Here is a 12870-nt window from a genome sequence, read left to right as displayed (position 1 = left end):
GTGGCTCTTCTACTTTGTAACCCCTGAGGGGGGGTTAAAGGTTACCTTTGAAATTGGTTCAATTAGGCTTCGGCCTACACTCTGCTCCCCCTGCAGAGCCCGGGCTCCAACACCGCCAGTTGGGGCCCGGTACTGCTAGCTGCACAGAGAAAAACACCTCGCCAATGTGTCAGTGGGGTTCAGCACCGCCAGCTGTTCCCCTGCTGTGCAGCCGGCAACGTGTCCTGCAACTGCCACGCAGGCACAACAGACCCAAAAGCTGCCGCCAGTGCAGGCTTCGGCCTACACTCTGCTCCATCTCCTCCTCCTGCTGACCCCGGGCTCTAACACCGCCAGTTGGGGCCCGGTACTGCTAGCTGCACAGAGAAAAACACCCGCCAATGTGTCAGTGGGGTTCAGCACCGCCAGCTGTTCCCCTGCTGTGCAGCCGGCATCGTGTCCTGCAAAAGCCACGCAGACACTTGCTCTTGTACCTTCTGCTCCCCATCCTGGTTCCAGTACCGTCAGCTGGTTCCAGGCAGAGCCTTTGGCTTAGGTGCCTCCCTCTGGGTATCCGAGTTCCACCAACGTCAGGTGGTCCTTGGTAGTGCTTTCAGGCACGGGTACCTCCTGCTTAGTAACCGGGTTCCAGTAACGTCAGCTGGTCCTCGGTAGTTCCATTGGCTCTTGGACCTTCGGCTACCCATCCGGGTTCCAGCACCGTCAGCTGGTTCTCGGCAGTGTCTTTTGCTCTTGTACCTTCTGCTCCCCATCCTGGTTCCAGTACCGTCAGCTGGTTCCGGGCAGAGCCTTTGGCTTAGGTGCCTCCCTCTGGGTATCCGAGTTCCACCAACGTCAGGTGGTCCTTGGTAGTGCTTTCAGGCACGGGTACCTCCTGCTTAGTAACCGGGTTCCAGTAACGTCAGCTGGTCCTCGGTAGTTCCATTGGCTCTTGGACCTTCGGGTAGCCATCCGAGTTCCAGTTCCATCAGCTGGTTCTCGGCATTTTCTCAGCCTTCTTGTACCTTCTGCTACATTGCCAAGTTCAAGAGACTAAACACGATGACCCGGAAGACCACCCCTAAGATGACGACGACACCAGAGACGACAACCACCGTGATGACGACGACCCTGGAGACGATGACCCTGAAGACCACCCCGATGACGACGACCCCGGAGACGACGACCCTGGAGACGACGACGACCTGGAAGACCGAGAAGCAGAAGAACAAGAGGCTGCAGAACAAAGAGCAGAAGAACATTAAGCATAACACTAAATATCAGAGCAAAAAATATTATCTAAATTATAAGCAGAAGAAGACTAAGCAGTGTATGGGGGTGAGTCCGTTCCTCCTCGTGGTGCCCCTGGATAAAGCCTGATGCTGCAGGCCAAACTGAACGCGGACAAATGTAACTGTTTTGTGACAGGCAGAACGGAAGGTGTAATCTTCAAACTTTTATAGATAACAACTACGGGAATGCCTGTCACAAATAAGAATATGATGAAGAAGTAGAATATGATGAAGATAATAGTAAAATAAAAAGAATATGAACAATGTAACCCAAAAAATAATAGGTAGAAGATGAAGAAGAAGATGAATAAGGTGAAGAAGTTGATGTCAAAGAAGCTGATGATGAGGATAATGAAGAAGAAAGCGTGGGAGAAGTAAAAAAGAAGGTGAAGGGCGTGGAAGTAGTGAAACATCAATATCTGACATAAAAAAAAAAAAAATTAACATAGTCAAATTCTTTCTAACGCCGAACGTCATAAAAAAAAAATAAAATCCTGCTATTCTATTACATTGGGCTAAACCTCTGTGCCTTTAATATCTCCGCCACGTCCCCCAATACATCCTACATTATTCTTAGTTGTTTTCCTTCATGTAGAATGAACCTACAAGTTTATAAAGGGTTTATTTTAATTCCGATATTTTCGTCCCATTGACTTGCATTGGGATCGGGTATCGGTATCGGATTGGATCCGATATTTTGACGGTATCGGCCGATACTTTCCGATACCGATACTTTCCGATATCGGAAGGTATCGCTCAACACTAGTCAGGACCCATATGATGCCAGCCTGTGAAGCCTGCAACGCTGCCAAGCAGGTAACCCTGAGCATGGAAGACTGTGTGCACTGACGAGTATCAGTGAATGAACTGTGCGGACATGACCATAGTTGAAAGTGGACTCTTTGTTAGGTCTGTGCTGTATAACATAGCCTATAGTGGTTTATGAGTGCATAATAAACCGCATGGACTGGTTTAAGTGGAAAAATTGTTCCTGTGTGCCTTAATCCCGCTGCCAAGTGTTAGGCGCCGGGATTCTCGTATTGCACAAGGTGGATCCCAAGCCTTGTCTCCCTCTGCGGTCTCCCATTCTTCTTCGACTGCAGTGGAGCTTGCTCAACAGAGACGTCGGTCTCAGCGTCTTTCTCAGACTCGTGCTGTTCGTCTAGTTCCAGCTGGCTCTCCAGTTACAGCTATAGTAACTAGCAATATGCGGCAGCAAGCAGACGTTCCTGGGTCTAAATCCAGAAATCTCTCCACTGAGCATGCTTGTGAGTTGACCTCTCATTGGTGGTTGGCCGTCAGCAGCTCAGGTCCTGTGACACCTCCGGAATGGCCCGTGAGCAAGGTCCTGTCTGATTGGCACAATCTATAAAAGGATCTATGGCGCGCCTGTCGGTGCGCTAAGATCATTTGTGTTACATGTGTGTGTGGAACAATACAGTAGTGTGGACTTGTTTGCGTGTTCTCAGGGCAGGCGTATAGCCTTTAGAATTCCGTCTTCTCCGTAGAAAAGTTCGTGCGTGTGCTCAGGGCGGGCGTATAGTGTTGTGAACTGTATTTCTTGGCTCCCTCTTGTGATCACTAGCGGTATGACACTTGGATTGTCTTTCTCCAGGTTGGTACCCACCTGGTTCGTTAGGCCTTGGGTGTTCCTATTTAGACTTCCTGGAAACTCAGTCTAGTGCCTGGAATCGATGTAGTCAGAATATGATGAAGAAGTAGAATATGATGAAGATAATAGTAAAATAAAAAGAATATGAACAATGTAACCCAAAAAATAATAGGTAGAAGATGAAGAAGAAGATGAATAAGGTGAAGAAGTTGATGTCAAAGAAGCTGATGATGAGGATAATGAAGAAGAAAGCGTGGGAGAAGTAAAAAAGAAGGTGAAGGGCGTGGAAGTAGTGAAACATCAATATCTGACATAAAAAAAAAAAAAATTAACATAGTCAAATTCTTTCTAACGCCGAACGTCATAAAAAAAAAAAAATCCTGCTATTCTATTACATTGGGCTAAACCTCTGTGCCTTTAATATCTCCGCCACGTCCCCCAATACATCCTACATTATTCTTAGTTGTTTTCCTTCATGTAGAATGAACCTACAAGTTTATAAAGGGTTTATTTTAATTCCGATATTTTCGTCCCATTGACTTGCATTGGGATCGGGTATCGGTATCGGATTGGATCCGATATTTTGACGGTATCGGCCGATACTTTCCGATACCGATACTTTCCGATATCGGAAGGTATCGCTCAACACTAGTCAGGACCCATGTGATGCCAGCCTGTGAAGCCTGCAACGCTGCCAAGCAGGTAACCCTGAGCATGGAAGACTGTGTGCACTGACGAGTATCAGTGAATGAACTGTGCGGACATGACCATAGTTGAAAGTGGACTCTTTGTTAGGTCTGTGCTGTATAACATAGCCTATAGTGGTTTATGAGTGCATAATAAACCGCATGGACTGGTTTAAGTGGAAAAATTGTTCCTGTGTGCCTTAATCCCGCTGCCAAGTGTTAGGCGCCGGGATTCTCGTATTGCACAAGGTGGATCCCAAGCCTTGTCTCCCTCTGCGGTCTCCCATTCTTCTTCGACTGCAGTGGAGCTTGCTCAACAGAGACGTCGGTCTCAGCGTCTTTCTCAGACTCGTGCTGTTCGTCTAGTTCCAGCTGGCTCTCCAGTTACAGCTATAGTAACTAGCAATATGCGGCAGCAAGCAGACGTTCCTGGGTCTAAATCCAGAAATCTCTCCACTGAGCATGCTTGTGAGTTGACCTCTCATTGGTGGTTGGCCGTCAGCAGCTCAGGTCCTGTGACACCTCCGGAATGGCCCGTGAGCAAGGTCCTGTCTGATTGGCACAATCTATAAAAGGATCTTTGGCGCGCCTGTCGGTGCGCTAAGATCATTTGTGTTACATGTGTGTGTGGAACAATACAGTAGTGTGGACTTGTTTGCGTGTTCTCAGGGCAGGCGTATAGCCTTTAGAATTCCGTCTTCTCCGTAGAGAAGTTCGTGCGTGTGCTCAGGGCGGGCGTATAGTGTTGTGAACTGTATTTCTTGGCTCCCTCTTGTGATCACTAGCGGTATGACACTTGGATTGTCTTTCTCCAGGTTGGTACCCACCTGGTTCGTTAGGCCTTGGGTGTTCCTATTTAGACTTCCTGGAAACTCAGTCTAGTGCCTGGAATCGATGTAGTCAGTCTATGTCTGTTTGCTCCTGACTCGTGGTCTCCTGCTTTTTGCAAGATAAGCTAAGTCCTGCTTTCTTATTTTTGATTATTCGCATTTCTGCTATTTTGTTCCAGCTTGTTACAATGTGATTCCTGATTTTTGCTGGAAGCTCTAGGGGGCTGATATTCTCCTCCCACACCGTTAGTCGGTGCGGGGGTTCTTGGATATTCAGCGTGGATATTTTTGTAGGGTTTTTGCTGACCGCATAAGTTCTCTTCCTATTTTCTGCTATTAATTAGTGGGCCTCTCTTTGCTAAATCTAGTTCATACTTACGTTTGTCTTTTCTTCTTACCTCACCGTTATTATTTGTTGGGGGCTTGTATCATAACTTTGGGGTCCTTTCTCTTGAGGCAAGTGAGGTCTTATTTTCTCTGAAAGGGTTAGTTAGTTCTCCGGCTGGTGCGAGATGTCTAGAATCAACGTAGGTACGTTCCCCGGCTACTTCTAGTTGTTGCGCTAGGATCAGATATACGGTCAGCCAAGTTACCACCTCCCTATGAGCTAGATTTTGTGTTTGCGGACTTAGCTTGAACTTCTGAGATCCTCTACCACTAGGATCATAACAGTATTCCAGGCATAAAGTGAATATTTAATGCATTGCAGAAGCGGGATTAAAAGAAAAGAAGTTCAGAGTTTTTTGTTTTTTTTTTTCTTCCCCTTTTTCCTCTGAGTGGCTTGAAGCTCTGCTGCAGACATGAATGTTCAGACTCTGATTACTAGTGTGGATCAGCTTGCTGCACGAGTGCAGGGCATTCAGGATTTTGTTACTAGTACTCCTATGTCAGAGCCTAAGATACCTATTCCTGAGCTTTTCTCTGGTGATCGATTTAAATTTGGGAATTTTAGGAATAATTGTAAATTGTTTCTATCTTTGAGACCTCGTTCGTCTGGAGACTCAGCTCAGCAAGTTAAAATTGTTATCTCTTTCTTGCGTGGCGACCCTCAGGATTGGGCTTTTTCATTGGCGCCAGGAGATCCGGCATTGGCAAATATTGATGCGTTTTTTCTGGCGCTCGGATTGCTTTATGAGGAGCCCAATCTTGAAATTCAGGCAGAAAAAGCGTTGCTGACTATCTCTCAGGGCCAGGATGAGGCTGAAGTGTATTGCCAAAAATTTTGGAAATGGTCCGTGCTCACTCAATGGAATGAGTGTGCTCTGGCCGCAAATTTCAGAAATGGCCTTTCTGAAGCCATTAAGAATGTGATGGTGGGTTTTACCATTCCTACAAGTCTGAGTGATTCTATGGCTCTGGCCATTCAGATAGATCGGCGTTTGCGGGAGCGCAAATCTGCTAATCCTCCGGCAGTGTTGTCTGAACAGACACCTGACTCAATGTTATGTGATAGAATTCAGACTAGAACTGAACGACAAAATCATAGACGTCAGAATGGGTTGTGTTTTTACTGTGGTGATTCTACACATGTTATCTCAGCATGCTCTAAACGCCTAACAAAGATGGTTAGTCCTGTCACCATTGGTAATTTGCATCCTAAGTTTATTTTGTCTGTAACTCTAATTTGCTCATTGTCTTCCTACCCTGTTATGGCATTTGTGGATTCAGGTGCAGCCCTGAGTCTTATGGACTTGTCGTTTGCCAAGCGCTGTGGTTTTGTCCTGGAGCCTTTAAAAAATCCCATTCCTCTTAGAGGAATTGATGCTACGCCATTGGCGGAGAATAAACCGCAGTATTGGACACAAGTGACCATGTGCATGACTCCTGAACATCGGGAGGTGATTCGTTTTCTTGTTCTGCATAAAATGCATGATTTGGTCGTTTTAGGTCTGCCATGGTTACAGACCCATAATCCAGTCTTGGATTGGAAGGCAATGTCTGTGTCAAGTTGGGGTTGTCAGGGAATTCATTGCGATTCCCCGTCGGTGTCTATTGCTTCTTCTACTCCTTCTGAAGTTCCGGAGTATTTATTGGACTATCAGGATGTATTTAGTGAGTCCAGTTCCAGTGCCCTTCCTCCTCATAGGGACTGTGACTGCGCTATAGATTTGATTCCTGGTAGTAAATTTCCTAAGGGACGATTATTTAATCTATCTGTACCTGAACATGCCGCAAATGCAATGCGTTCTTATATAAAGGAGTCTTTGGAGAAAGGACATATTCGTCCATCCTCTTCCCCTCTTGGTGCGGGATTCTTTTTTGTAGCCAAAAAAGACGGGTCTTTGAGACCTTGTATAGACTATCGGCTTCTGAATAAAATCACGGTCAAATTTCAGTATCCTTTGCCACTAGTGTCGGACTTGTTTGCTCGGATTAAGGGTGCCAAGTGGTTCACCAAGATAGATCTTCGTGGTGCGTACAACCTTGTGCGCATTAAGCAGGGAGATGAATGGAAAACTGCGTTTAATACGCCCGAAGGTCATTTTGAGTACTTGGTGATGCCTTTTGGGCTCTCTAATGCTCCTTCAGTGTTTCAGTCCTTTATGCATGACATCTTCCGGAGGTATCTAGATAAATTTATGATTGTTTATCTGGATGATATTCTGTTTTTTTCTGATGATTGGGATTCTCATGTAAAGCAAGTCAGGATGGTGTTTCAGGTTTTGCGTGATAATGCTTTGTTTGTGAAGGGCTCAAAGTGTCTCTTTGGAGTGCAGAAGGTTTCCTTTCTGGGTTTCATTTTCTCCCCTTCTACAGTGGAGATGGACCCAGTCAAGGTCCGAGCTATTCATGATTGGACTCAACCCACTTCTGTTAAGAGTCTTCAGAAGTTCTTGGGTTTTGCTAATTTCTACCGTCGTTTTATTGCTAATTTCTCTAGCGTTGTTAAACCTTTGACGGATATGACCAAGAAAGGTTCTGATGTAGCTAATTGGGCTCCGGCAGCCGTGGAGGCTTTCCGGGAGCTGAAGCGCCGGTTTACTTCGGCGCCTGTTTTGTGCCAGCCTGATGTCTCACTTCCCTTTCAGGTTGAAGTGGACGCTTATGAGATCGGTGCAGGGGCTGTTTTGTCGCAGAGAGGCCCTGGTTGCTCTGTGATGAGACCTTGTGCTTTTTATTCTAGGAAATTTTCGCCTGCGGAGCGGAACTATGATGTCGGTAATCGGGAGTTGTTGGCCATGAAGTGGGCATTTGAGGAGTGGCGTCATTGGCTCGAGGGAGCTAAGCATCGTGTGGTGGTCTTGACTGATCACAAAAATTTGATGTATCTCGAGTCTGCTAAGCGCTTGAATCCTAGACAGGCTCGTTGGTCGCTGTTTTTCTCCCGTTTTGACTTTGTGGTCTCAAACCTGCCTGGTTCGAAGAATGTGAAGGCTGATGCTCTTTCTAGGAGTTTTGTGCCTGACTCTCCGGGAGTCTCAGAGCCAGCTGGTATTCTTAAAGAGGGAGTAATCTTGTCTGCCATCTCTCCTGATTTGCGACGTGTGTTGCAGAGATTTCAGGCTGGTAGACCTGATCCTTGCCCACCTGATAGACTGTTTGTTCCTGATAAATGGACCAGCAGAGTTATCTCCGAGGTTCATTCCTCAGTGTTGGCAGGGCATCCTGGGATTTTTGGTACCAGAGATTTGGTAGCTAGGTCCTTTTGGTGGCCTTCCTTGTCACGGGATGTGCGTTCTTTTGTGCAGTCCTGTGGGATTTGTGCTCGGGCTAAGCCTTGCTGTTCTCGTGCCAGCGGGTTGCTTTTGCCCTTGCCCATCCCGAAGAGGCCATGGACACACATTTCCATGGATTTCATTTCAGATCTTCTGGTGTCCCAAGGAATGTCTGTCATCTGGGTGGTGTGTGATCGCTTTTCCAAGATGGTCCATTTTGTGCCCTTGCCTAAGTTGCCTTCCTCTTCCGATCTGGTTCCTTTGTTCTTTCAGAATGTGGTTCGTTTGCATGGCATTCCTGAGAATATCGTGTCTGACAGAGGATCCCAGTTTGTGTCCAGGTTCTGGCGATCTTTTTGTACTAAGATGGGCATTGATTTGTCGTTCTCATCTGCCTTTCATCCTCAGACTAATGGCCAAACTGAGCGAACTAATCAGACGCTGGAGGCTTATTTGAGATGTTTTGTTTCTGCGGATCAGGACGATTGGGTGACCTTCTTGCCATTGGCTGAGTTTGCCCTCAATAATCGGGCTAGTTCCGCTACTTTGGTTTCGCCATTTTTCTGCAACTCTGGTTTTCATCCTCGTTTTTCCTCGGGTCATGTTGAATCGTCTGACTGTCCTGGGGTGGATTCCGTGGTGGATAGGTTGCAGCGGATTTGGAATCATGTGGTGGACAACTTGAAATTGTCACAGGAGAAGGCTCAGCGTTTTGCCAACCGCCGCCGCGGTGTGGGTCCCCGACTTCGTGTTGGGGATTTGGTTTGGTTGTCTTCTCGGTATGTCCCTCTGAAGGTTTCCTCTCCTAAGTTTAAGCCTCGCTTTATTGGTCCTTATAAAATTTTGGAAGTCCTTAATCCGGTGTCTTTTCGTTTGGATCTTCCGGTGTCGTTTGCCATTCACAATGTGTTCCATAGGTCTTTGTTGCGGCGGTACGTTGTGCCTGTGGTTCCTGCTGTTGACCCTCCTGCTCCGGTCTTGGTTGAGGGCGAGTTGGAGTACGTGGTGGAGAAGATCTTGGATTCTCGTCTCTCTAGACGGAGGCTTCAGTATCTGGTAAAATGGAAGGGCTATGGTCAGGAGGATAATTCCTGGGTGGTCGCCTCTGATGTTCATGCGGCCGATTTGGTTCGTGCCTTTCACGCTGCTCATCCTGATCGCCCTGGTGGTCTTGGTGAGGGTTCGGTGACCCCTCCTTAAAGGGGGGGTACTGTTGTGAACTGTATTTCTTGGCTCCCTCTTGTGATCACTAGCGGTATGACACTTGGATTGTCTTTCTCCAGGTTGGTACCCACCTGGTTCGTTAGGCCTTGGGTGTTCCTATTTAGACTTCCTGGAAACTCAGTCTAGTGCCTGGAATCGATGTAGTCAGTCTATGTCTGTTTGCTCCTGACTCGTGGTCTCCTGCTTTTTGCAAGATAAGCTAAGTCCTGCTTTCTTATTTTTGATTATTCGCATTTCTGCTATTTTGTTCCAGCTTGTTACAATGTGATTCCTGATTTTTGCTGGAAGCTCTAGGGGGCTGATATTCTCCTCCCACACCGTTAGTCGGTGCGGGGGTTCTTGGATATTCAGCGTGGATATTTTTGTAGGGTTTTTGCTGACCGCATAAGTTCTCTTCCTATTTTCTGCTATTAATTAGTGGGCCTCTCTTTGCTAAATCTAGTTCATACTTACGTTTGTCTTTTCTTCTTACCTCACCGTTATTATTTGTTGGGGGCTTGTATCATAACTTTGGGGTCCTTTCTCTTGAGGCAAGTGAGGTCTTATTTTCTCTGAAAGGGTTAGTTAGTTCTCCGGCTGGTGCGAGACATCTAGAATCAACGTAGGTACGTTCCCCGGCTACTTCTAGTTGTTGCGCTAGGATCAGATATACGGTCAGCCAAGTTACCAACTCCCTATGAGCTAGATTTTGTGTTTGCGGACTTAGCTTGAACTTCTGAGATCCTCTACCACTAGGATCATAACAGTATAGCTTTTAGAATTCCAGCACCTCCGGAGAGGAGTTCGTTTGAGTTCATATGCTGTGACTGTGTCCACTACCTGTTCCCTTGCCTATGAGAGGGCAGTACTCACCTGTAACAGGGGATTTCACATAGCGCCATTTCCACTAGCGTGGCATCTAGCTGCGCCATACTGTTTCTACCCCTCTGTGAAGCTAACAGAGCCGAGTAATTACTTTCTGTTCACACCGGATGACATTTAACCCTTGTGCTTTGTAGATTGCTTGCCGCACGCTTCCACCATTGTTCACTAGCTGTGGTTTTACATCTCCGCACGTTGGGCCCCGGGTTGCGATCGCCCTTCATCTTTATTTATATTTAGTGCGATTAGCCAACCATAACACCAAGTCAGTGTCCCCCAATACATTCAGTGAGCACTGCACTTCACTATCTATTATCTATCTATCTACTCTCTATCAATCTATTATCTATCTATTATCAATCTATCATATCTATCTACTATCTATTATCTATCTACTCTCTATCAATCTATTATCTATCTATTATCAATCTATCATATCTATCTACTATCTATTATCTATCATCTATCTTTCTGTTACTCTATCTATCTATCTATCTATCTATCTATCTATCTATCATCTATCTATTTATCTATCCCATATCTATCTATCTAATCCATCTATTATCTATTATCTATCTATCATCTATTTATCTATCTATCTATCTATCTATCTATCTATCGATTATCTATATACTATCTATTATATCTATCTATCTATTATCTATCCTTTTCTCTACAGTAAATCATTTCTATGTGTCTTATAGAAGTGGAAACATGAAAACCTTTCAGCTTAAAATGTTGTTTTTTTTAAATAGAGAGAGAGAGAAAGTGCTAGAGACCTGGAGGGATAGTTACTTCCTGTGTATATAGCGTGACAACCAGGCAAGCATAACATAAGTATTCTCCTAAAGGACAGCGGGAAACGAAGTGGCCGCTTGCATAAAGGGCAATAGAGAAAGCACATTTTCATTCTTATACGTTTGCTATACTGGAGAAAGTCTTTATGAGGAAGGTTACTGTGTGTATCGGGCAGTCTGCTGTGTTACTGTTCAATGTCAGCTCCTGGTTGGTACAAGTAAGCATTAGATGTAGACGTGAAAAAATTCAACTGTGAATTTGATCTTTAGTTGTAGCTTACAAAACAACAAGCTGTTGTATTGTAACATGTTTCAATGTCATTCTCCGTTCATGAAGGTGGAACATTGCTTTGCAAATGGCATTCATAGACTAGAAAGTCTAAAAATAAAACTAAACATAAAATTCTTCGTAACAAAATGCATTTATAAAGAGGACTAACGTTTTAAAGAGGACTTTTCACTATTTTAAAGAGAAACTGTCAGCACGTTTTTGCTATGTAATCTGAGGACAGCTGTTGTGAACTCTGTTTTTGGGCTCCCTCTTGTGGTCACAACTGGTACTGTGTAGTGCTGTCTTTGGCTCCCTCTGGTGGTTCTTTGTGTCATTCTGCAGGTCTGAGGCTGATCAGCTGTCTCGTTATCTTTTAGCTGGTTTCCTATTTAGTTCACCTGGACTCTCAGTTGTTGCCTGCTGTCGATGTCTTCAGTGCTGTTTTGGAGCTCTCCTGCAGTCCTTCGTTATCAGTCTCTTCAAGAGAAGCTAAGTTTTGCTTGGTTCATTTTTTGACCATCTGTGGTCATATGTTTCTTGGTTTATTTTTGTTTCTTGTCCAGCTTGCTGATATGTGATTTCCTTGCTTGCTGGTGGCTCCGGGGGGCTGAGTTTCTCCCCTCGCACCGTTGGTTGGTGTGGGGGTTCTTGTATTCTCGGCGTGGATATTTTGCATAGGGTTTTTTAATGACCGCACAGTTCCCTATCTGTCTTCTGCTGTCTGGTGTTGGCGGGCCTCGTTTGCTGGATCTGTTTTCGTTTCTGCGTTTGTGTTTTCCCCTTACCTCACCGTTGTTATTTGTTGGGGGCTTCCTATATCTTTGGGGTGATTTCTCTTGGGGCAGGTGGGGTCTTGCTTTCCCTCCGGGGGTGGATAGTTTCTCAGGCTGCGTCGAGACGTCCGGGATTTTGGGCACGTTCACCGGCTGCCTTTGGTGTGTTGGTTGGGATCGGGTTTGCGGTCAGTTCGGTTACCACCTCCCTAGAGCTCGTGTCTATGTTCATAAACTTAGCTAGTCCGTTTTGTGATCCTCAGCCACTAGGATCATAACAGTACAGCAGGCCAAAAAGTGTTTAATGCATCGCAGAAGTGGGATAAGAGAAGCCCTGAGTACGATTTTTTTTTTTCCTCTCTATCTTTGCTGCAGTCTGTCCAGCTTCTCTCATCCCCTTAATCTCTGGGTGGTTTTGTGTTCAGCTGCAGACATGGATATTCAGAGTCTGACTTCTAGTGTGGATCATCTTGCTGCAAGGGTGCAAAGCATTCAGGATTTTGTTGTTCATAGCCCTATGTCAGAGCCAAAAATACCTATTCCTGAGTTGTTTTCTGGAGATAGATCTAGGTTTCTGAATTTTAAGAATAATTGTAAATTATTTCTATCTTTGAGACCTCGTTCCTCTGGTGATTCCGCTCAGCAAGTTAAAATTGTTATCTCCTTGTTACGTGGCGTCCCTCAAGATTGGGCTTTCTCTCTGGTGCCAGGAGATCCTGCTTTGCTGAATGTGGATGCGTTTTTTCTGGCGCTTGGACTGCTTTATGAGGAACCTAATTTTGAGAACCAGGCAGAAAAGGCCTTGCTGGCTCTTTCTCAGGGCCAGGATGAAGCTGAGGTGTATTGTCAAAAATTTCGGAAATGGTCGGTGCTTACTCAATAGAATGAG

Source organism: Ranitomeya variabilis, chromosome 3, assembly GCF_051348905.1.
Source record: "Ranitomeya variabilis isolate aRanVar5 chromosome 3, aRanVar5.hap1, whole genome shotgun sequence".
NCBI lineage: Eukaryota > Metazoa > Chordata > Amphibia > Anura > Dendrobatidae > Ranitomeya > Ranitomeya variabilis.
The sequence above is the reverse complement of the archived record's forward strand: the minus strand, read 5'-3'. Positions refer to the sequence as shown.